This window comes from Lissotriton helveticus, chromosome 8 (genome assembly GCF_964261635.1).
Source record: "Lissotriton helveticus chromosome 8, aLisHel1.1, whole genome shotgun sequence".
Classification (NCBI taxonomy): domain Eukaryota; kingdom Metazoa; phylum Chordata; class Amphibia; order Caudata; family Salamandridae; genus Lissotriton; species Lissotriton helveticus.
Window position 1 is genome coordinate 1,476,548,225 of NC_136069.1, and position 26,074 is coordinate 1,476,574,298.

The following is a 26,074-nucleotide window of genomic DNA, read 5'->3' on the forward strand; positions in this document are numbered from 1 at the left end:
TAACCCTAGGCTTTTACAGCATTCTGGGTTGGTTAGATCAGGAGGTGGCTCTATTTTAACATCACCCTATCCCGAGGACGGAGAGGATAACAGAATATCCGACCTAAGAAATAACATCTCCTGGTCAGCGGTTGTTGAAATGGCCACTCTTGATGATGTATTTGCTGCTCTAGTATTGGTACAGTCAGAGTTTATTTCCCCTAGGCAGGAGACAACAGACTTACGTAATAGATTGGATACCATCCAGAGGAATCCTTTTAATGCAGGGACCTCAGGTTCCACCCGACCTAGTCCGGTGGTGATAGAAATGCCCGTTAACATCCCTCTAGCTAACCCAGAACGTTTTAAGGGGGATGCAGGCTCTGTACAGGTGTTTCTCACGCAGGTAATGCTTCATTTCCTTGTAAGCCTCGATCCTTTCCCACCAACCAAGCCAAGGTTGCGTTCCTCATCTCCTTTTTACCAGGGGACGCAGCTCAGTGGGCGGTCTCACTAATCCAAAGGGACGACCCTCTTATACATGATTGGGCAGCCTTTAAGGACAAATTCACCAAGGTATTTGATAGAAGGGCAGACTCATACACAGCCGATAAAGAGTTATTGAAGCTCTGACAAGGGAATCAGGACATCTTGACCTATTTGAATTCTTTTAGGCGGCTTGTTACGTAGACTAAGTGGCCTGAGGCAAAGCAAGCATCCTTCTTTCATAAGGGATGAACTGAGGAGGTGAAGGATATCATCACGCAGATTGATCCCCAGCCGATTACGTGTGAGGAGTAAATTAATCTGGTTTTGCGCCTGGATCATAGAATAAGGGAACGCAAAGGAGACCATAAAATTAAGGGTAGAACAGTCCCATCGTATGGGCATCCGAAGGCCATAGACAATAACTCTGCCACTCGCTCTGAACCCATGGATATAGGAGCGGTTAGAGCCGCCTTAACTGTCACTGAGAAAGAGTAGCGTCGTAAAAACGGGCTCTGTTTGTATTGCGGTAAAAAGGGGCACTTTGTTCGAGAATGCCCTGTTAAACCTAAGATGTCTAGGTTTCGCCTGAACAGAGGGGCATCAGCAGCGCTGGAAAAACCGGCGGATAACTAGAGGAATCTGAGGTGAACAAAGGGGTTCCTTGGAGTCAGGTTTGCATCCCTTCATTGTTGAAGAATGTTGTAGGGGCACAATATTTGTTTATAGAGATGTTGTTATTGATACAGGCTAAGTGGATCTCTATGCATGCTATGGTGGACTCAGGGGCCACACGCATGTTCATGGATATGACAGAGGCTAAGAGAGCTGGGATACGTTTGATCCCCAGAGACACTTGTGAAGAGGTATATGCTGTAGATGGGAGGAAACTAGACATAGGCCCCATTGGTTATCATACAGGCAAGACGGAAATGATGTTTGGGTGTCATATGGGGAAAACGGAGGTCATGTGTTTTGGACAAGCGGCAACATATTGGTCATCTGATTGGTGGCCCGTGGAGCTAGGTCCTGTCCCCACCCCCAAGAGTTCTGTTAGGAACCTGGGAGTGCTCTTTGATCAGCAACTTACCTTTAAGGGACATGTAAATCAGGTTGCTGGTACCTGCTTCCGGGCTATTGGGATGTTGAGACGAGTCTTCCCCTACATACCAGACCATCACAGAAAAACGCTTGTGCAGGCTCTGGTCATCAGCAGAGTGGATTACTGCAATGGGTTGCTCCTCGCAGCTAACGAGGAGCAACTCAGTAAATTGCAAGTAATCCAAAATACAGCAGCAAGGATTGTCCTGAATGTTCCATCAAGGACTCCTTCCAGTCCCCTGCTGGTGAGACTCCACTGGCTTCCAGTGAGGAAACGAGTCCAATTCAAAACTCTATGCAATATTCATAAGAGTATGATAGGGGAGGGCCCTAAATACATGACCGAAATCTTTCAGTCTTACATCCCTGGGCGATTTCTGCGCTCCAGTCATCAGCAGCTCCTACAGATACCAAGAGTAAAAAAGGCCAGACAAGGCGGCCGTGCATTAGCTTATGCCGGACCAGCACTCTGGAATTCTCTGCCCCCAGAACTCAGATCACTTTCCAGTCATCTGAGTTTCCGGAAAACTTTAAAAACGTATTTGTATCCTGATAAATAATTGCCTTCCAGCTCCTGCACCCTTTTACCCTTTTACTGGACACACTCTCGGAATTAGTACACTTTCGTGTTGCAGCAATAGCGCGGAGATACCCCTTCGGGGGTCTAGTCTGGCGCTTTATAAGAATATAAAATAAATAAATAAATAAATAAATAAATAAGGAATGGGTCACGTTCAGTATAATCAAGGCACCACAATATGGTATAATTTTAGGTATCCCCTGGTTGAAGCGACACAATCCTGAAATAGATTGGGGTACAGGTATTATCACGATGAACTCATCATATTGTTGGGAAAACTGCTATGAGGTCACCAAGAGACCTACTTCCGCTTTGGCCTGCGGAGAGTATGTGGCCACGGCTGCTGAGAAGGAAGTACAGTTGCCTGAGTCATACAAGGAATACAAAGGGGTTTTTGATGAAGTTCAAGGGGAAGAGCTCCCTCCACACAGGCAGTATGACTGTCAAATAGACCTTGTCCCTGGGGCTGTGATTCCGAGTGGATGCCTGTACGCCTTGACTGAACCAGAGAATGGTCATCTGAGGGTTTATCTGGATAAATTGCTGGAACTGGGTTTCATTCGTCCCTCTAAATCCCCTGCTGCCCCCCCTCTTTTCTTCATTCCAAAGGCGAATGGGGAATTGAGGGCGTGTGTGGACTTTAGGGCCCTTAATGCTGTGACAGTTAAGAATAGATATCCCCTCCCCTTGATCGACGTGTTACTAGAGCAGGTGAAGAAAGCCACCATTTTCACCAAGTTGGATTTAAAGGGTGCATATCATTTGGTGAGAATGAGGAATGGGGACGAGTGGAAGACCGCCTTTAAGACGAAGTAAGGTCTCTTCGAGTACTTGGTTATGCCGTTTGGGCTCTGCAATGCCCCAGCGGCTTTCCAGTACTTCCTCAATGATGTGATGCGAGAGATACTGGATCATTACGTTGTTGTCTACATTGATGACATTCTCATTTACTCCGAGTTGGAGGAAATGCATGTCCACCATGTCAAGTCGGTATTGCAGATTTTGCAACAGCATAGCCTTTATTGCAAATTGACCAAATGTGACTTTCACGTTTCAATTGTTGAGTTTTTGGGAGTCATGCTCAGCCCGCATGGCCAGGAGATGTCCGAACGCAAGATCAGAGCAGTCAAAGACTGGCCGATTCCTCAGAATGTAAAGTACGTTCAGTGCTTCATTGGCTTTGCAAATTTCTACCGGCGCTTCATCAAACAGTTTTCTCAAGTGGTTGCTCCCATCACACATCTGTTGAGAAAAGCACAGCCTTTTGTCTGGAATCAAGAAGCCCATGAAGCTTTTGAAACTTTGAAAGAAGCGGTTGTGTCTGCGCCGTTGCTGGCTCATCCCAATCCAGATAAGCCATTTATAGTCGAGGCGGATGCCTCTGATGTGGCACTTGGAGCCATACTTTTGCAAAGACACGATCAGACCGGTCAATTACATCCGGTGGTGTACATGTCCCGGAAACTGAATGGGGCTGAGACCAATTATTGTATTGCAGAGAAAGAACTCCTGGCGATAAAGGTTGCTTTCACTGAATGGAGACATTTTCTGATGGGGGCCAGGCACATGGTTACTGTCTACACGGACCACAGAAACCTCCAGTTTATGACAGCCGCTAGATACCTCACACCGAGGCAGCTTAGGTGGATGCTTTTCTTTTCGGAGTTTCACTTCACGATAACCTTTCGTCCGGGAGCGGCCAATAAGAAAGCTGATGCGCTAACTTGCCAATCATCCCTGAAATCCCCTGACACTGGAGTGGAAACTTCTATTATTGACCCTGCCAAGTTGGTATGTGCCATACAGCCTGATACGTTTCTACAAGGAATCTATAAGGGTATGAATACCTTTTACTGGAAGAACTGGTTGCGAAGTCTCCCGGAATGGCATATCAAGTAGGGTTACACAGTGAACAATGGGCGGTTACTGGTCCCTACTGAGCCTCCTCGGAAACAGGTATACCAGTGGTGTCATTGCTCTCCCAGTGCAGGACACATGGGGATGGAAGAGACAGTAGAACAAATCAATCGACGATGTTGGTGGCCATCCCTGAGACCAGATGTTAAGAAATGGATATCACAGTGTGATGTCTGTGCTACTGTCAAAGCTGATCATCGTCGCCCTCCAGGGCTTCTACAGCCTATGCCTACTCCTTCTGTCCCATGGAAGCGCATCTCCTTGGATTTCGTGGTAGGCCCACCCAAGGACCAGGGGTGTACAGCAGTGTTGGTGGTCATTGATTTCTTGACTAAAATGGGGCATTTCATTGCCTGTCCCCAAGTTCCCACAGCAGGGCAGCTCGCACGTCTGTTGATGTTACACATCGTTCGTCTACATGGACTGCCTGCTGTTATTGTGTCTGATAGGGGTTACCAATTTACTGCGAGGTTCTGGAAGCCATGGTGTTCTTCTCTGCACATCGAGACAGCCCTGTCCACAAGCTTCCATCCTCAGACAGATGGGCAGACAGAGCGTTTCAATCAGACTTTAAAGCAATTCCTGAGGTGTTATGTGGACCATGGTAAAGATAACTGGGTGGATTATTTGTGGCTTGCGGAGGTGGCATATGACAATGCTACTCATAGCGCCACGCGTGTATCTCCCTTCTACTGCAACTATGGGCGTCATCCGCGTTTCCTTCCTTTTCTGCATCCCATTAGGGAAGACAAGTAGCCGAAGGCCGCAATGAGGGTTTCTCACATCAAGGATACATTGGTGAGGGCACAGGCCAATCTCAAGGCATCTAAGGTGGCGTACAAATCCACAGCCGATAAGCACAAGCGTCCTGGACCTTTGTATCAGGTGGGGGATTTGGTGTGGTTATCCACTAGGAATTTCAGGTTCCGGAAATACAGCGTGCTTAACCCACGATTCATCGGTCCATATCCTATTGTGAAGTGTATCAACCCGGTGGCCATGAAACTGAAACTTCCACAGCACCTGAGGATCCATCCGGTGTTCCATGTGTCCCTGCTGAAGCCGTCCTTGTCTTCTGTGAGACGGCTCCCTCCGCCACTGGTGGTTCAGGACGGGCTGGAATATGAGGTGGAGGGCATCTTTGATTCCAGATGGCAGGGGCAAGGCCTTCGTTATCTGGTGCCCTGGAAGGGATGCGGCCCGGAGGAAAACTCTTGGGAGCCGGCGACGGGTGTGCATGCACCACGTTTGGTTGCCTGGTATCATAAGAGGCATCCTTTGTGTCCTGGCCCTCTTCGGCGCTCTCGGTGAGGGGGTATGTACTGTTATGTTTCCGATGAGCGCCTCAGGATTCGTCATTTCTACAATGGTTCCTCGTACTTGTGAAAGAACTACATGTCCCAGAATGCCTAGCGCCAGCAATGGGCGGTTCTATATAGGAGGAAACTTCCTGTTCCTCTTGTCGGATATTGTGTGTTTCTTCAACCTGGCTTCCATGCTCATTGAGTTCCTCGTGAGCTTCTTGCCCGCTCCTGTAATAAGGAAATGCTTTGATCTTTGATAAGAACAGACGCAGAGATTACAGAACCGGCCGTTCTTCCGGTATTTGTGGAACCGCGTGAATTCCTCTGTTGATGAGCCAAGTGCTACGGCTCATGCGGTGGAATCAAGACTACTCGTAACAAGAGGAGCTTGATGCACGAGTATTGTATTGCCCTCCGTTGGTGAGCCTTCTTTCCCCGGCTCATGCGGAGGACGAACTGCGGTTCAGGTGGAGTCATTCTCCACATAAGATTCTAATTGCCACATTTGCCCTCCGTTGGTAAGCCTATTTGCCACGGCTTGTGCGGAGGACGAAATCTCGTCAACAAGAGGTTTATTCTTGCCAGGCTTGGTAAGCCGGTCCTCTGTTGGCAGAGCCTGCGTCTTGCGGCTCATGCAGAGGACCCATTTATATTTGTACATATCACTGCATTGATCATCAAGCCCTGTGGAAACAACGGTGAATAGTGCTTGGGTACGAATTACAGTATTCATTGCCACGGGACACTTACTATTGAATTACACAGGTACTGTACTTCTATTACTTCTACTGGGTGACGTAACCCGTTTATTATTATCATTGTGTGTGTCTGATGCGATGAACACAGAGCTCCTAAAGATGCCGCTCAAGACTCTTCCATATTTCCCTGCATAAACATTATGCATGGGGGGAAGTAGCACCACTCACATCCTTCCAGGGCTCTGATGTTGATGAAGAGTTGTATCTTTTACATTACAGTTGCTTTAGTCTCTTTTATAGGTAGAGAGTACAGCTGTTGTTTATGGTGTTTGTTGATAAAGGGATTATAGAGACTGGTACCAACGCTATTGTTATTTGTCTTTCAGATCTCCCTTCCTGCTGTCCCCTTCCTTCCCTGCCTTTTTCTCTGCCCTCGCTTGATCCTTCCTTAACCCAAGGCTTTTACAGCATTCTGGATTTGGTTAGATCAGGAGGTGGCTCTATTTTAGCATTACGCTGATCCCGAAGACGGAGACGATAACACTGTCACACACACCAGTACATATCCTACCTTTCAAATACACTGCACCCTGGCCATAGGGGTACATTGGCCCTACCTTAAGGGTGAATCACATGTAATAAAAGGGAAGGTTGGGACTTGGCAAGTGAATGCACCTGCCAAGTCAACATGGCAGTAAAAACTGCGCACAGACGCTGCAGTGATAGGTCTGAGAACCCTTTGAAAGGCTCCTTATGTGGGTGGCACAATCAATGCAACAGTTGATTTACTGGCCCTGGCACTCTCAGGGCACTTTACTAGAGACTTACCAGTAAATCAAATAGCCAAATATTGAAGCACCAATCCATAATCCAATTTACAATAGGAGCACTTGCACTTTACCACTGAACAGCAGTGAGAAAGTGTGCAGAGATACTAAACCAACAAAACAGAGTCAAAAATTACAGGGAGGAAAAAGACAGGGTAAACACACCAAAAGATGCCAGTTCTAACAGGGAGCTATCTAGTTTTATGTTATGAAAATAAAATAACTCAGTATTATTTTGCAAGGGATTTATTCTGATCACCAGTTTGATTTCACTGTTTGCCGATACTGGAAGAGGTCATGCAGATTATTACTCCATTATTTCTCTCACACACTGAAAAACCTTTATTGAGATGGGGTAAGTTGAAAAGTATTTTCCAAAACTAGACCAGTTGTATAGAGCCATTTTGAGTTCAAAGAGGAAGTTAGACTTGGTTACTCATTGTCTGAGGGCTGAAAGATGGGCCATTTTGGAAAATATTCATGCTCTGAGAGAGGAGAACAGAAAAGGTCTAAATCTGGTTGAAAGAGTGATAAAAAAAATTGGGCACACACTGCCTACTGAGAACACGTACTATAACGTAGCAATATCACTTTGGAAAAAGGGACAAACCCCTGAAGAATCTTTGCAGGAGTATATCAGAGCCCTAAAGAAACCTTGCTCTTCTTGTCATTTTTGTGAGCTTTAACTCAAAGATGAGCCTTCACTTAGCGATGTAAGACCAGCAGCAAAGTTGGTTGCACACATGTCTAGCTTTGTGTAAAGCAGCAAAAAATTGGAGGAAAGCTGCTGATGTAAGTGTGGTGAATGTGAATTAGAGCACAAGTGATTTTAAAGGAAATTGCTACAGATGTGGTGTTGTAGCTCCTATGGCGAATAGCAGAGAATGTCCAACTTTGAGGCCAACATGCAATAGATGTGGAAAAAGGACAATGTTGTAGGAATGTGGCAAAGAACAAAGCATAAATTAAGGATGTGTGTGGGAAATTTGTACTGCAAATTGGATATAAACAACCCTGGAAATCCATCTTATCTCATGTGTGTCGATGGGAAGAATGCTGTAAGGATGTTTGACTCATGTTCCAGGATGATCTGCATTTCGCAGAGTGTGTTCATGTGCTTGTTTGCTGTTAAGTTTACTACTTTTTGGTATTCACAAAGGTAAACTTAGGCCAAAAGTCTAACTTTACTAGTAGTAACTTACCTTTGTGAATACCGAAACGTAGTCAAATTTGACCTTCGGTCTAAGTTTACCTTTGTGAATACCCAAAGGTAGTAAAGTTACACTTTTGGTCTAAGTTTACCTTTGTGAATACTGAAAAGTAGTAATGTTACACACAAGTGTAAATGTGTCTGTGCGAATCGGGCCCATAGTTTTTACATGTGAATGTATAGGTGTTGAAATCATTTATTAGACCAAGGGGTTATTACCTGGGGTGGGCAGAACTGGCAGAGTTGCACTCCGCAGAATTTTGCCTAGTTGCCAAAAAACTACGCGGAATTCCACTTGCAGACAGGGTATTAGCCTTGCATAATATATATACTTCACTGATGTCACCCACTAAGTAACCAGGCTGGCAGGTGGCACTTTGGATCTCAATGCTTTGTAGACCCTCCCATTCATCGTATAAGAACCACAGAGCTACAGCCACCTTGTTCCCACCCTCACCCTATAAAAAAAGCACACTCACCCAGCGAGGGACACCAGTCTCAGCACAGCCTGGGTCTTTGAAGAAAAAAGCAGAAGTCTCTGTGATCCAGTTCACCGATCACCAGCACAACAGGAGAAGGCAGTGTTGGAAATAAAAGACAGATATACCTGCCACGGTCTAATTCTGATTGTTGCACCAACATCTTGGGATGGTAGCATATTCTTCCAACCTGCCATTTAACATTGCACATAATCTTACAGAGCATCTTTTAGCTCAAACAACTAATTATTTCTCTGTGTGGCCACGGTTCATCCACCTCTCTCAGATGCTCCAGGCGGCATGCGACTGCGAGTTGTGCACGTGATGGGACACTGCAGAGTCCGGTGCATGCTCCATGCTCCCTCCTCTTTGCTGCTACCAGTTGGCAGTAGGCAATGCAGGGAGCGGTAAACTGCAGCTCTTTAAGAGAGTAGTGTGCAGGCATACGTAACAACACAAGTGCACTGCCCATGTCCCCACATCGAGAGGACATTATTGTTTGGAGGGCTTTCTGCATCTCTGCTTTTTCACAGCAGTAAACTCCACTCCCCTGGCGGTGGATGGAGTTTTTAGGTGAACTCCATGTTCCAAGTGGAGCGCGGAGTGGCAAAAGATCAGCAAAATCCGCCGGCAGGGCAGAGCCCACCGCCCACGCTTAGTTCATACAAAATACTGAGGATGCCATTTAGACTTGTCTCAGAGCCATACACCTTCCAGAGTGTCTTGCAGATGTTATTGAGAGACATCTAAGAAGTTAAGTGATTTCAGGAGAAAGTGCTAGTAGTTTGGAAATTGTGGAGTAAGCATAGCTAGAGAGTTAATCAGGTGCTAAGGTGTTTTCAACAGTCTTGTATGAGACTTAAACTAAAGAAATGTAAATTAAGAAAGGCGAAAATTATGCAAGGACATCAAACCAAAAACAGAGCTAGCTGATATGATAAGTGAATTTGACAATCCCAAGATTAGAGATGACTTTTTTATACTTTCTTGGCGAGACTGAATTTTAAGGGAGTTGCATACCACATTTATCTGTATGGATGTTTGTGTTGTGTGAGTTGGGCAAAAAGAGGATGGATTTCCATTGGGAAGAGGTATGTGAAAAGGACTTTTGTTCCCAAAAAAATAATTGAGCAAGGATCCCCCTTTAATGGCCTTTGCTTCTAGTAACAAGGGACTGGTTACTGTTCTCATGCAAGAAGTTGATGGAGCAGAAAAAATTGTAATATGGGCATCAAAGGTTTTGAATAGAGCCAAAACAAACTTTTCAGTTATAGAAAAAGAGATGTTGGCTGTGGGTGGGCTGGCTAAATATGTAAAAAAAAAAAGCTCATAAACACCGATGCGGATGTACGAGATTCAGTTAGAGTTCCTGTTAGAGTGAGGTAGTTGTCTAAGTTTGCTGATGCTATTGAAGTGACAAAACCTTTCAGCAATGTTGTAAAGCTAATGATGGCCAAATATGGAAGCTGAGTGAAGAAGGAATGCATTAATGAGACAGAGTGTGTAATGGAGAAAGTACACAATGGAAGTGTGAGTGTTTGCAATGAAAGACGGGTCAGTTGTACACCTTCATATGTGACATCTTGATACTATTGTCTTGAGCATTTTGTTTCTCCTATTTACCAGTTGGCTGGGGCGAGGCTGGATATCTGTGTTTATTTAATGGGTGTTTCTTATATACAAAGGAATACGTGTTGCATGTTATCCTGTCTGTTGAACAACAGTCTTATGTGTAAGCAGGATTCTAAGATATAGAAATGTGCTAATGTGCTCAACGTTCTTGTGATGCAACTGCAGCCAGTCCGTTTGTGGGTGATGTTTTAATAAACATTCCTACCTTATTTTCACCTTTTCTCCCTGTGCACTCACTTCATTTCAAAATGTCATAAATTCTAAAATACACTGTATTTGAAGAGCAATTGTTCCACACACACTGGCATAACTAGCTTGTAGAATCCACATTCCCACAACATTGTGACAAGGTATTAGACAAGACATACCAGTACAATTCAGGGCGTTACAGACCTCTGTTTAATAACAGAAATGTGATCTTCAAATAAAAGAACACATACATAAGCAAACAACAAAACACAAATGATTAAAAAATGACAGTACAAAATCATCAGCAAACAGCTTGAAGACAATAAGAACAACACAGCTTGAAGACAATAAGAACAAAACAGACATAACTTTTTTATTCATTTAGAATTTACACTTTTTCTGTGTTGTCATCACCGTGCCGTTTGTATTTCATCTTCTTTCATTACAACCATCCTTTCCATGTTGAGATCCTGCAAACACATTCATTCAATCAATCAATCAATCAATCAGGGAATTGGGAAGCGTGCTACTCACCCGTGAGGGTCTCAAGTCGCTGGGGAGGGGTGCAGCTACGGTCGCTTGAAGAGCCAGGTCTTGAGGGTCCTCCTGAAGATGTGAAGAGTTGGGGTGCATCTGATGATGATTGGGAGATCGTTCCATGTTTTAGCTGCAATGTAGGAGAAGGCTTTTCCACCCATTCTGGCTCTGCGAATGAACGAGGTTTCGGCAAGGAAGGCAGATCGTCGGTTTCTCTTGGGTACGTGGAAGGAGTTTCTTTCTTTAAGGTATGGGAGGCCAGTGTTGTGGAAGCATTTGTAGGTGTGGATTTGGATTTTGAAGGTTACTCTCTTCTCGATGTGGAGCCAGTGGAGGTCTCTCAGGGGTTGGGTGATGTGTTTGTGTGGGGGGGATGCAGAGGACGTGTCCGGCTGCGGTGTTCTGTATGGTATGGAGCCTGCGGAGCAGAGATTTGTAGATCCCGGCATAGAGGGTGTTTCCGTAGTCCAGTCTGCTGGTTATGAGTGCATTGGTGATGGTCTTACTTGATTCAGCGGGGGGGTCCATTTGAAGGTCTTGCGAAGTATGCAGAGGGTATTGAAGCAGGTGCAGGCGGCACCGTTAATCTTTCGAGTCATGGTAAGGGAGGAGTCAAGTATGTTGCAGAGGTTCTGGACATGGTCTGTGGGGTTGGTGGGCTGCCAAGGGCAGTGGGCCACCAGATGTTGCCCCATGCAGAGGGGGAGGGTCTGAGGATGAGGATTTCTGTCTGATCTGAGTTCAGCTTCTGGCAGCTGCTGCTCATTCAGGATGCAATGTACTTCATTCCTTTCTGGAAACTGAGTCTGGTGGTGAGGGGTTCCTTGATGAGGGAGTGGATGAGCTGGGTGTCGTTGGCGTAGGATACTATGCTGAGTCCGTGCTGTCTAATGATGGTGGCGAGGGGGGCCATGTAGATGTTGAAGAGTGTGGGGCTGAGCGATGATCCTTGGGGTACTCCACAGTTGATCTCAGTGGGTTAGGAGAGGAAGGGTGGGAGTCTGATTCGTTGGGTTCTGCCAGTGAGGAAGGAGTGATGGGTTCTGCCAGTGAGGAAGAAATTGAGCCAGTCGAAGGCGGTTCCTTGTATGCCGGCATTGTGGAGTCTTGCGGTGCAAGTGCGATGGGAGACGGTGTCAAAGACTGCAGAGAGGTATAGTAGGATCACGGCCTCTGTGTGGCATAGGTTGAGGAGGGTGCGGATGTGATCTGTGGCTGCGAGTAGGGTGGTCTTGGTGCTGTTGTTGCTGCGTAATCCAGATTGGGAGGGGTCAAAGATGGAGTTGTCTTCGATGAATTTCGTTAGTTGGAAGTTGATGATCTTCTCTGTGACTTTGGCCGCGAAAGGGAGGAGAGAGATGGGTCAGTAGTTCTTGAGGTCCTTTGGATCGGCTTAGGGCTTCTTGAGGAGGGGCTTGACCGTTGCGCATTTCTAGTAGGACTGGGCATACGACTATGCTACACTTGCGTAGTTTGCGCAACTACGCGCTACGTGCAATTCACGTAACACAGTGCAAAAACGCGTAGCGTAGCGGGTCCTCAACGTCAAGTTGGCGACCCCGAGCGAGCAAAATAGCATCCCGGCGACACTTTTTCTTTGTTCGCAATCAGCAACATCAAGTTGCCGATCACGAGCTTGAAAAATAAACCTCCCAGTGAGATTCTGAACGCGGGGAGGTCAGGTTTCTCATTCCGAGTGGTTGTGTATGCTTGCGACCGCTCCCGATTAGAAACTACCTGTCCACATTGAGAAAGCTGCCGGGGGGCGAGCATGTTTGCGCAGGTTGGTGATCCATGTGTGAAGATTCTTGGCTGCAGAGTTGGCATCAGTAGAGGTGGTGGGGGCATTGCAATTGAATGTGGAGTTGAGGTCCTCCTCCGTGACCTTGCTCCATTTGCTTTGTAGAGGGCGTGGTACAGGATTGGGGGCAGTGGGTTTGTCAATGTGGAAGTGCACGCATTGATGGTCCATCCAGGGTGGTTGCATGGTGTGGATGTTGTTACCTCCTGCAAAGATCGGGTTGAGGGTGTGTCCTGCCTTGTGGGTAGGGGTGGTGACAAGTTGTTTCAGTCCAAGGTTAGCTAGGCTGCCGAGGAGGGTGGGGGAATTGGGGTCACTAAGGTTTTCGAGTTGGAAGTTGAGGTTTCCGATGAGTATGTAGTCCATAGAGGTGATAGCATGGGGCGCGATGAGGTCGGTGATGGTAGTGGTGAATACGGTTTGTGGTCCCGGGGGGTCTGTAAGCAAGGGTGCCGCGTAGAGTCATTCTGGGGTTGGTCTGGATCTGGAAATGGAGGTGTTCGGTGTTGGACAGGGGTGTTGATCGTGCTGGAGGTGGCGAGTCGGTGGGAGCTCTTGTGTGTGATGGCTAGTCCTCCTCCTGGGCGGTTGGAGCAGTCCTTCCTCTGGGTCTTGTAGCCGTTGGGGATGACAGTGGTAATGTCGGGGCGGAGGTAAGGTTGGTCCACGTTTCTGTGAAGAAGGTGACATCTGGTGACATCTGGTGAGAGGGTGTCGAGGAGATCCCAGATCTTTTCAGCATGTCTGTGCAGTGAGCGCATGTTGAGGAGGATGCACCTCAGGGCTTCAGGGCTTCAGGGGTGCTGGCATCTGGTATGGGGGCAGCGGCCCTGGGGTTGCGGCAGATGGTGAAGATTTGTCGGCAGTGTAGGAAGGAGAACTGGCTGTGCGTGTTTTTCGGCATAGACAGCTGGCAGTTGATGTTCCTTCTGAAGTTGAGTGCGTGGAGGGCAGCTGAGTCATAGCGGTGGGTGGTCGGAGAGCCAGGGTCCCTGACGCTGGTCACGGTTGGGCCACGGATGGGTGCAGACAGGCTTGTTTCTGGTGTGCCAGCGGTGCGGCCACGCAGCAGCTGCCATTAAATAGGGAAGGGGGAGGGAAGTGCAGCTGGGAGGCGGGAGCGGGGACTGGTGGGGGGAAGGGCTGCGGGGGCAGCAGCGGCAGGAAAAGGATAGAGAAAAAACAGGTACGGAGGAGGCAAACAGAGGGCAGAGGTACAGAGACCAACATAATTAAGGCCAGAAAAGTGAAGGCACAATGACAAGCAACAATACAAAAAACAGATAAAAAGTTGAGAAAACTGGCACAGACACGGAGACAGACAGCAGTGGACCAGCAGAAGAGCAAGGCTCTCCCACTGGACCAGCAGGGATGAGGCACAGGCAGGAGCCTGCGGGTGGAGGAGTACCTCAAACACTTATCTAAAAGAGAGGTTTAAGGGCAGCTGCACAACACATGAGCTTCAAGGTCAGAAAGCTAGGTCTCCCTTTGACCGGTGTTTATTTCATTTACCCTAGATACATCCTCCACTACTAAATGTGACCCATACTTCAAACCTCCTTGTGAACATTGTTCCCTGATGTAACCCTAACAGGTTCTTCCACTTTGTATTCCACCTCCGATTGCACTGTATAATACCATATATTTCATTTTGCTCTTTCCTTCCACTTTCTTCATTCTCCTTGTGCATTTCTCGTTACAATCATCACATAGCACTTGACACCCATTCACAGACAATGATTCTGAATGAAAATAAATGGTAATTGTTAGACCTGGCTCCATTGGTGTGGGTCTCCCTTCCATTTTTGCGGTTGCCTCATGTGTTTTTACTGGTGTTAGATGCTTTGGGCACTGTGCCACTGCTGTCCAGTGCCACAGTGCGAGTGCTCCCAACTGTAAATTGATGTATTGATTAGTGGTTCCATGTTTGGATATTTGGTTTACTTGTCAGACCTTAGTACAGAGCACTAAGTGTGCCCAGGGCGTGTAAATCCAAATGCTGCTAGTGGGCTTGCAACACTGATTGTGCCACCCACAGAAGCGGCCTTGTAAAATGTGTCTACGGTCTGACATTGCAGAGCCTGCGTGCAGTCTGGTACTGTCATGCTGACTGGGCAAGTGCACCCACTTGCCAGTCCCTAAACCTTCCCTTTTCTTCATATTAGTCAGCCCTATGGTAGGCCCAAGGGCAGGGTGCATTGGAAGTCTAAGGTAGGACAAGCCCTGATGTGTAGGGCATGTCCTAATAGTGAATTACAGCCATTTTCGTTTTTCACTATTGCAAGGCTACCTGTTCTAAATAGGCCAGAATGGGCTGTTATAATTATTACACTTTATAATCCTAGCAGACTCAGAGAACATGGTAGAAATTCGAGTTTAGTATGCCTGGACTCAGAATAATAAAATACATCTTTTAGTAAAGTTTATTTTAATATTCTGTGTTTGCAAATACCACTTTTAGAAAGAAGGTACTTGCTTGCCTAACCATTTGAACCTGCACCGCGGCTGGAAGGACACCGTGACCTTTCTTTTTTTACACCACGACAAACCCCGGAAATGGCTCGCACATCCGTACCGGCCGCCCCAAGTAAAAGGTACTGTGACTGAGTCTGTTGACATTTGAGTGGGCCCGTACCGACGCGGTCCGCTGGATTTGCTAGACTCTGTTATTTTCAACAACGCTGTAGCCCGTCCAGGCTACCGACTCGCACAGAACCTTGATTTAAGCCTTTTAACCAGTACTCTTGATATCTAATAGTACTGTGGATTCTTTTTGTCGTTTATTGGTCTTGTGGTAACTCTTTATAAAGTATACTTATTTTTTATATAAAACCTGTGTGGTGTCCATTTCTAGTGTTGTCACTGGGTTACTCCATTTGGTCACAACTACTTAACTTACATCGCTTATGAAATAAGCCTTGACTGCTCGCGACACGCCACATAGAGGGTGAGCAGGAGTTATTTTGAGAGAGTAATTCCCTTCCCCTGACTAGAGGAGAGGGTCCCTGCATGTCACAAGTACCTTCATGTGCCAACCAGAGACCCCCAATTCTAACAATAACTTTGCATCCTTTCTTCACCATAAAAGGAAATATCCCTCTGGGCCAGTGTATATGTGCCCACAGCACCTGATGTATGGAAATATTTAAAGTTATTTTACTAACTGCAGTAAAAGCACAGTCACCTTTCAAACCTATTTTTGTGTTCAGCAAAAGCATTCCCATGAGAATGGTACGAACCACACTTTTTGCTCTGTAGTCCAGCCCACTTCAAAAACCTTTGAATATCGCCTAATACAAACTAGACAACATTGTCTTACATTAAACGTTTAACTGGAAAACCGTTTGTTGACAAATTATATCACTGTCACTGTATCGGATTTCCCCACAAAGTATCTAGAAAAGTAATTGTTGTATCCCTTCAACTATCGCTTAGAATTGGAATGCCAAGCGATGTTATGTTCTGTCTCCATGGTGCAGGTATTGACGAACATAATACTGCTTTGTAACAGGTTGTACAAATTTTACATGATAAAGGTATGACAGAATCTAAAGAAAAATGTCATTTTCTTGTGAAAGAATTAGATTATTTGGGTCATTCCATTACCTGTGAAGGTATCAAACCAAAGAAAAAACTTAATTGATGCTATTGTCAATGCCCCAGCACCCATGGATATGGATTCTCTGAGCTCTTTTTTGGGACTCAGCGAATAATATGCACGTTTCATGCATGGTTATGCTCTATTTGTTGAGCCCCTGAGATGTTTAACCCGTAAAAGTGAAAAATGTATTTGGAAGCAATGTCATGAAGATGCTTTCATTAATGTTATGGACATGATCAAAAATGCACCCGTTTTGCAACCATTTTCAGGTGGTTTAAAATGTACCGTCTCTGTGGATGCAAGTTCTGTTGGGCTAGGAGCTGTTCTTTCTCAGTCATATAAAGGGAAAGAATGTACCATTGCTTTCATTTCACGAACTTTGAGAAAAGCTGAATCTAATTACAGCACGATTGAAAGGGAAGCCCTTGTTTGTACATGGGCTGTCGAAAAATTCAAGAGTTATCTGTGGGGTGATTCCTTTGATTTGTTGACGTATCACAAACCTTTAGGGGCCGATTCACATAACTAACTTAAGACAAAATCCTAAACTTACTACTTTTGAGATTCACAGAAGGCATTTAGTAGTAGTAAAGTTAGGATTTTGTCTTAAGTGATATTTCAGATCAAAATAGCATCATTGAACATCATGACTGTATTTCTGATAATTCTGTCCCTTGTAGGATAGATGCTAATTCCAGTTCAAATGAGGATGTGTCTGATGACGGTGGCGTTGTTTGTGACAATTCTTCCATTCCAGGTTCTTCATCTATTGTTGGTAAAAGAAATGTTGTTATACCTGCAAAGTTTTATGATTATTATTTGTATTGATGCATCTTGTTCTCTTATTTGTTTCTATGCATTATTGTTATTTTATTATTCTTTTCTTTAATTTATCATTAGTGAGGGAGATGATGTATCCCTTTAACAATCGCTTGGAATTGGAATGCCAATCATGTTATGCTTTGGCTCCATGGTGCAGCTGTTGTCCCGTCGGATTCCTGTTTTGTGACTCAACCAGACAACAGCTTCACCGGAGTACTTCTGACTTTGTGAGTTTACCTTTGTACTTGAAATTCAATAAACCTCCCTACAAACAACTCCACACTTCATATTAATGTTGTTAGCGATACAGCAGTAATCTATCAGTACCATAACAAACCTCTGATTATGTTATAGTGCATAAAAAGGGCACACAAGATAATCCACATTTTCTTCAACAGCTGCCTTGAAATCCAACTGCTACGAACCATCCTTTCCTACAAGTTAAATTTTTAACAGTATACACTACACTTTAACACATGAAACCCCACGTCATTGTGCCTTTGTGACCATCAATGTATGGCTCTCACTCTCTTTTTAGTCAAAACCATACCCATATGTCCTAATTGTAAAATACCAAGTTTTTCGGTAGCAAAAAAAGGGGGTACATACTACACAACTGATTAACACCCAAATGTCAATAAAATGCTCTAGTGACACTTTCGCAGATCTTTGCAGTTTTATATTTAAGCATTGTTTACTCCTCAACCCGTTGTGAAAAAAAACCTCAACTTTCTGTAAAATGTTATCTTCCCACAAAACTGCCCTCCATTGTTTTATACAACACATTCACCATTTCCCAATTTCACATTTGCTACCAAATAATCAATGTAATTTTTAGATTCCTCACTATAATGCAATGATAATTTTTTATGAGCAATCTGCCTATTATTCGAAATCCCTCCTATGTGTTCAGTGACAGCATTGTTCTCAAGCTGTTTCTACTTAGTTAGGCTAATCTGGCACTTGTCTTGGACTAATGCCCTTTGGTACCCCCAGCATAAATATTGTGGTTTACAATTCAATATGAGAATGTACTTAGACCCATTAATATTTATTTTAACTCTTGCATAGACCAGGAACAACCTGACATTTCAGTTAGTAAATGCTGACTTTCTGGTGGCCTCAGTGAGAGTGAGTAGATATACAGCATTCTCACATATGTTTCCTCTTTTATAATGGCCTCTACCCTGTGATTGCTTGTACCCACTGATATGAAAACAAGTACAAAGGGCTGAAATGTGGGCAACTTTACAATTCATTAAGTCTGCCAAAAGCATCAACTTGTTCAGCCTCCTATTCAAATTTGGTATCCTTCTTAAGTAAATATGTAAGAGTTTCTGTAACAAAAGCTACATTTTGAACAAATGTAAAACCCACAGGGCACTAATATAAACACCTATTGCTCTTGATTGTGAGTATAAGAGTCTCTACCACTAATTTGAATAATTCTTGTTTTAGTAGAGATCTCACGTCCATAATGCAAACAATAGATACAAACTGTTTACACTTTTCTAGCCTAACTTCAGTCCTCTCTATTCATTACCTTGAACTCACTCTCCAGCATCTTATCATGCCCTTTCTAGCACTTCTGGAATACCATGCATCAGTTGTTAGAACATCACGCCCAATCAGCATGTATATTTATAATACACCACCAAGGAGAACAAATGTGTCATATTGTTTAGGTGACCCAAACTAGTGATTGGTCTGAACAAATATCCAGTTTATTAAAGCATTTGTCCAAAGAATCAGGGCTATTGTGTTATCGTAGATAATGGATACCTATAGACACAAATGGCATTTTAAGCTGCATAATTTGATAAAGACATGCAGCTCCTTGATCCTTATGTGTACCATGACAATAGGGAAAGTTATAGCATATACTACACTTGTTCAGTCACCCCTTCGTCAGCTAATGTATCCATCACTCCAGACTATTTGTTGCTCAGTCTTAGGAGCTGCCCCCGAGTTTGTCTTCAAACACTTGAACTTAATTACATGTACAAAACCTCATAATCTTCTCATCATACCCTGAAATATTTCCTTATAATTTTATATAAAATGGCTTTTACGTCTCTCCTTTTTATGACGTCTTTATTTCTTGACTATCATAATCTACATTTTGCATAAATACTCATCATATTACACAGGCATTTGTTGCTTCTCCGTGGGCTGATCACCTACCCAAAACCCTTTGTGAAGCTACTGAGAATGTCCTGGCCTTTTGTGTACTGTATAAACTTTGCTATAACTGTAAACCCACTCTTCAAAGTATCCAATTCAATCTATATTCAGCCCCCATATGCTCTTGAATTGGCATCAGGTTACTTAAGATTCTTGGTTATCAACACTCATTAGAATATCTTTTCCAATATACACATAATGAGAGCACCTGTATCTACTAGCAGACCCCGTGCTATTTTTTAACCACAATCTCAGCAATGGGATCAGTAAAGTAATAATAATAATAATAATAATAATAATAATAATAATAATAATAATAATAATAATAATAATAATAATAATAATCTTTATTTGGATGTAAAATATCCGTAAAAGAGCACTTCAATGATTCCAACAACAGTACACATTATTGAGAAAAAACGAAAATCAATTAGCCGCATCGCTGCTAGAGCGATTCCCCTGCTGTGCTGGACAGCAATAAAAACGGGTGTGGTCATGACGAGCTCAGCTCGTCATGAGTACAGGAGCACTGTACTGCATGACGAGCTGAGCTCGTCATGAGCATGGAAGGTGTTAAACAACAATGATTAAATGAGAATCTTCCAAATCGCATTATGCGTCTTCTATTACATGTAGGTGATTAAAAAAACATAATATGCAGAACAACAGGGTCAGCATAACATTAAAACAGAAGAGGTTTGTGGTACTAACAATTAGCAATGTTGGGCTTGTAAAAACAGTCTGATGTTCAGCAAATAACTGCAGGTTATGATAAAATGTGATCAGATAAAAAACAGTTTTAGCAGCTTAGAGATGGAGTGCAGTTTAATTTAAACTATTGCTTAAAAGGGAGAAGCATTGGCAGGCCCTTCCGGTTGCTGCGTACAATTACGGTATGCAAAGCGTATATAGGTTGTAAGGCCTATATTTAAAGCTGTATTTTCAGGGCTCAGAGCTCCAATAATTGCCTGTCTGCAGGTCCGAATACCCAACCCATTCCACTCCGTTTTCAATTTACGTCTGCGCTGTAACATAAGGGCGGGGCAAAGACAGACCACGTGCTCCAAGGTTTCAGCCGTCTTGCCGCACCCTCTGCACAATAAAACTTCTGACGTACAACGCCAAGAGGGCAAATCTTTTAGGAATTGCCAGTCACCCAATCTGATAGCCATAAAGCTAAGTTTTAAATACAGGGAGTAAGTGCAGGACAGGTAGGTAGCAGGAGATATCCGCCCGTAAGAATTCATAATTGCCCATGCGTGTCTGCGTTTGGCAAAATGGCCTTTGTCAATGATAAGGGAGTTCATTCTGACACATTTCTTAATGCTGGTTTTAAATGGTGTCGTGCTAGGGTTGAGGGTCCATAAGTCGCCCGCAGACATTTCGCGGATGGAATCCTTAAAAAGGCAACCATACGAGCCCCCTGGATTTTTCTGGGTAATGTCTAGCCAAACTAGTGACTCTAGTGAGCCTATGTCTGCTTGTCTAAGTTTGTGGCAAAGATTTAAGTACATGCCGATGTTAGAAACTTCATAATTTAATAAGCCCAGTTCTAATCTGATCTGGGCTGCAGAGGCAGTTTTAGGCGAATGGAGGACTTTTTTTTATAGATTTTGGTCACAAGTTGGTTTAAGTTGGTGTTTAGATTATCCCTGAAAATCTCAATGCCGAATGACAAGGTCGGCCCAATTTTTGCTCTCATAACTTCCAGTAGAGGTGATAAACTTGGGCCAGACAGATTTTTTGAGAGCTTACAGAGGGTCACCTGTAGGGTCATGGCTTTTACTGATATCTCATTGCGCTGTTTGGCAAAGTTACCCCTAGAGTCAAAATTGACCCCTAAGTATTTATATGTGCTTCCTGTAGCAAGGCTCATATTGTTATACAACCAGCCACCACCGACGTTGCGTTTTCTTCCAAAGTTAACCACTTGGGTTTTCTTTAGGTTAACCTCTAATTTATTTGCGGTGTGTAGTTGTATAGTTTGTCCAGAGGCCTTTGCAACCCTACCCATGTAAGACTAAAAAGAACCAAGTCGTCGGCGTATAGAAGGTTGCTTATTGGGGAACCTCCCATCTTGGGTGGATGACTGTTTGTTTCTTCTAGGGCAGCCGACAAGTCTGCTATGAACAGATTAAAAAGAAGTGGGGCCAGCACACATCCCTGTTTGACACCTCTAGTTGTCATGATTTTCCGAGAGAGATGTGCGCCGGTCCCCAGCTTCACTTGAACCCGTGTGCCTGAATGTAATTGAATAATCGCCTCCAGTAGTTTTTCTGGGATCGCCCATTTTTTTAGCTTTTCCCATAGGACAGCCCTGGGAACCCGGTCGAAGGCGGCTTTAAAATCAACAAAACAACAAAAAACAGCCCTGGATGTAGAAAATGCTTTGTCAACAATTATGGACAATGTCAGTATGTTAGTCAGAGTGCCGGATTTGGCGGTAAAGCCGGTTTGATTCATTTGAATCAGGTTGTTCTGTTCTGCCCATGTTCTCAGCTCCTTCAGAAGAATACCTGCATAGTGCTTAGCCTCGATGTCTAATAGAGCAATTAGTCTGTAGTTGTTTGGGGAGGCGTGGGAGCCTGATTTATAGATTGGATGAATTATTGCGCCACGCCAAGAGTCCGGTATGATTGAAGTTCTTAGTGCAAAGTTGAAAAGGTTAGTTAGATATCCCGACCAAAGTGCTATATTTGATTTAAACAAGTTCTGTGGTAGGCCATTTGGACCCAGAGCTTCGTCTGATCTTGCTTTAGTCAACACTTTTGTAACCATTTCTTGGGTGTTCTGCAGGTCTTCACTGCAGGGGTCTAAACGACCAGTGGGCCTGCTCCCGCTCTTACTCGGGCTTATTTCCGTCAAATTGGGAGCACATGTTTCTGTAAGCACTGTTCCCTCTGGAGACCTAAAATGGTCTGTCAGGAAGGCGGACCAGTCGGCTTCTTGAATGTTTGTCGACCCAGAGCTGAATGAGCTAGAGTTATGGCGATTGATTAAAACCCAGAATTTTCTTGCGTTGCGGTTTTTACTCTCCCATAATAGTTTGCACCAGAATTGACTTTGGTGGAGTCGTTTATCTTTTTGTAGAGCCTGCCTAAATGATTTTGAGCAGTTTTGTACACATTCAGGAGCTCGTTGTTTCCTGGGGATTTCGTAAGAGACCGCAAGGCATTGTTTCTGGATTTCTTCAGCACCCTTGTTTGGCTTGAGATTGAAAACTGGCGACTGGAAGAAACCTTGTGGGAATGCTGTTTGGCTGGGAAGAGAGTTATCAAATGTGAACAGAGTGTCGACCATGCAACAGTAGGGGAAATTGCCAGGTTAGTTCCGCCTGTTATAAGAGCCAAACTTGCCTTCATGACATTAGGGCTTATGTCTTCACTCCATCTTAGGCGCTTCAAATTTTCAGTATACGTTCCTGTGCATGTTGTTGAGGCAGGTTTATGATACTCTGGCTTTACATTGAGGATAACGATCTGGGGGCGGTGGTCGCTTTCCGTTCGAGGATGTATACTGAAGTTGCCCAGGTGTTTGAACAGGGCTGAATTACAGATGGTATAGTCTAGATAAGATTGTTTGCGGCCATTTGTCCAGGACCATTTTGGTGGAGTATCATTCGTGGATCTGCCGTTCATTACCAGAAATCCGGCACTGTAAAGTTGCAGCACGCAAAATTCTCCCAGACCGCATTAGGCTTGATTTGGTGGTTTGGACTGTGCCTCTGCCTCAGTGAGTGTGAATGGGAAAAGCCCTTCGTGATCAGCAGTGTTACCCTAAAAGAGGTTGGTGTTAAAGTCCCCTGAGACTATACAGTCAGAATAAGGTTGATCCGCAGCCAGGTCGCACAGAATTTTCATTAAACGAGTTAGATGGTCCTTTTTAGTGCGCGTACTCGGGTTAATGTAGATGTTGAGGAGTAGGAGTGGACGTTGTTTGCTCCACGAGTCGATTTTAACACCAAGTAGCCAGTCTTCGCCAAATTTTAGTGGCACGATCAGACCTTTTAGGTTGTTTGAAACATAGATCGACAGGCCACCTTTAGGGTGGCCATAGGGGCAGTCTCTAATTGCCGGTTTCTAAAATTCAATAAAGCCAATCACAGGAAATTTTGGGTTGCCCATGTTTCTTGAAGGGCTATTACAGTGTGCCCAAATATGAAGGAGTGCGTCTCCAAGTTGGTAATTTTATGTTGGAGACCACTAATGTTCCAAGAACACAATGTAAAAAAGGGATCTGGCTTGGGGTTGAAGAGATTTGCAGATGGAGATGCTTGAGTTTGCCATGTGTCAGCATGCCAAAAGGAGGTGGCCCAACAGGTGTGGGTGGGGGCCGAACCCATGGAATGCGAACCAGGAAACATACATAGGTGTCTGTCACCCTTCAGGGATCACCCACAGCCCACTAAGGAGACCTACACTGCCATAGAGACACATGCAGATGCACATTCAAAGTACCGAACCATGCCCAGGGGCACTCAAATAGAAGTCACACACCCATGTTGGCTCCGTGTACGACGGACCTGGCCACTCCCCTTACGAACTGAGTGGGTGACGACAAAGCTACATGTCCAAGCTCCAACCCGCTGCCTGCGGTGACATGTCTGCATCTGATGTACACAGCACAATGTAATGTCGTAGGGTCCAGGGCCCTCATGCATACAACAAGACCACAGGGACACATGCAGATATCATGTTGTACTGGCTATGGGCACGTGCAGCCGGCCCCTTTGTTGGCAGGGCCACAAGTACAGTGATGCCTGGGCTGGATGTGTGTGGGGTTAGTGTAAGCCATTCTGCACGGAATGTCGGGTGCTGACAACCACTTGAACATTGGACACCAGTGCAACGGAAACAGAAATCACATGCATCACAGAGTCAACTGCTGAGCAACATGGAGTGAGCTGGAGAAAGTCCAGAGGACAGCCAATATGCAAACAAAAGTGTTCGTGAGTTGCAGTGTACTGGAGTTGGGACACTAGAGATGAGCACGCTCATGTGAAGAAAAAGTCTCACATTGTGTCCATTCGATATGTTCCTGATGCAGATGCAGTGGGGTGTGTTAGACCTGCATCATCTTCCTCATCAACGTCTCGGGCCCCCACACTGTTTGAGGTGACATAGCTGTGCAACCGCTCCACAGCACATAACACAATCAGCAACGGACAATGGCCTGTGGTGCACTGAGTCACTGGCACCTGGAGTGCTGAGCAGGGTATCAGGCCGATGATGACATCCATGACAGGTCTGAGCCACTCGGTAAGTCTATCAGGATCACCGTTTCGACTCTGGCAGATGGCTGTCGGAGGTGGTCCTTGCGGTGGTGGCGTGTGCCTCCTGTGGTGATGCGACATAAGGGCCGGTCTGGACTTGCTCTGGTGTGTGAGCCCTGGTGGGACGAATTTGCGCCGGAGGCTGCATACAGCGCAAGGCCACAGAGAAATGGCGTTGATGACCCCAAGGCCTACGCTTCAGGGGCAATGTCTCCAGAGAAGGGGTCCCGGACCTGACCAGCACAGAGTTAGTGGCCCCGGATGCACTGCGGCCGGCACAGGCACCCAGCCACAGGACGATGCCTTGCGGTGCAGTCAGATGGGTCATGCGGCCGGAGTGGGTCACCATCAATGTCCGAGGTGTATGTTGCGGAGGGTTGCGGGGGACAGCTGAAGGTGACGCCAAAACGCCAAAAGGTTTGATTTTATCCGGAATCAGCAAATGGAATAGTGGAATGCGACATCCTCGTTGCCACTACCAATTCGGTATCAGCTATATGAGGATGAAAACTACCCCTTAGTCCATAGACTCAGACGCCACCAAAGTTAGACCAGAGAGTGTCCATGAATGTCGGGGAACAGACTTAGTGGCACCGGGGCTGAGAGGGAATGCAGCGCATGATTGACAATAGCTCGCAGACCACCTGAGGCGGAAGCCGGGAGCACCGATACTTTGCTAATTTTTAAAATTACTATTTGTTTGTGGAACTTGTGTGTGATCGTTTTTTAATTCTTGCCCTGCCTTCACTCACTGAGCGCTCCTCCGCACAGCCGATCTGGTTGCTGCAGCGGGGACCGGCGTGTTCCGACGCCATCTTGAGGGTACTCTGGGGTTGCTGGTGCAGTTTTCTCGGCCACTCCCCCCTCTGACTAGTACTTCTGGCGTGACCCCCGCGCTACACGCATGATTGACAAAAGCTCTCAGACCTCCTGAGGCGGAAGCCGGGAGCACCGATACTTTGCTCATTTTTAAAATTACTATTTGTTTTTGGAACTTGTGTGTGATCGTTTTTTAATTCTGGCCCTGCCTTCACTCACTGAGCGCTCCTCCGCACAGCCGATCTGGTTGCTGCAGCGGGGACCGGCGAGTTCCGACGCCATCTTGAGGGTACTCTGGGGTTGCTGGTGCAGTTTTCTCGGCCACTCCCACCTCTGGCCAGCATATAATGACATCACCCTCCCGGCCGCGAAGCGGACGCACGCAGCGGGCGCGCCAAAGGCAAGCCCGTCTGCGCCCGTCCGCGATAGGTCGGGAGCCGGGGCTACAGACCCTGCTCCTTTTGTGATGTATTCTCCCGCACAGCTCCTCGCTTATCAAGGTAACTGGCCCCTTAACCCTTCCACGCTTGAACGCATCCATGCCCGATGAGAAACTACCAGTCCACATTGAGAAAGCTGCCGGGGGGGGGAGCATGTCTGCGCAGGTTGGTGATCCATGTGTGAAGATTCTTGGCT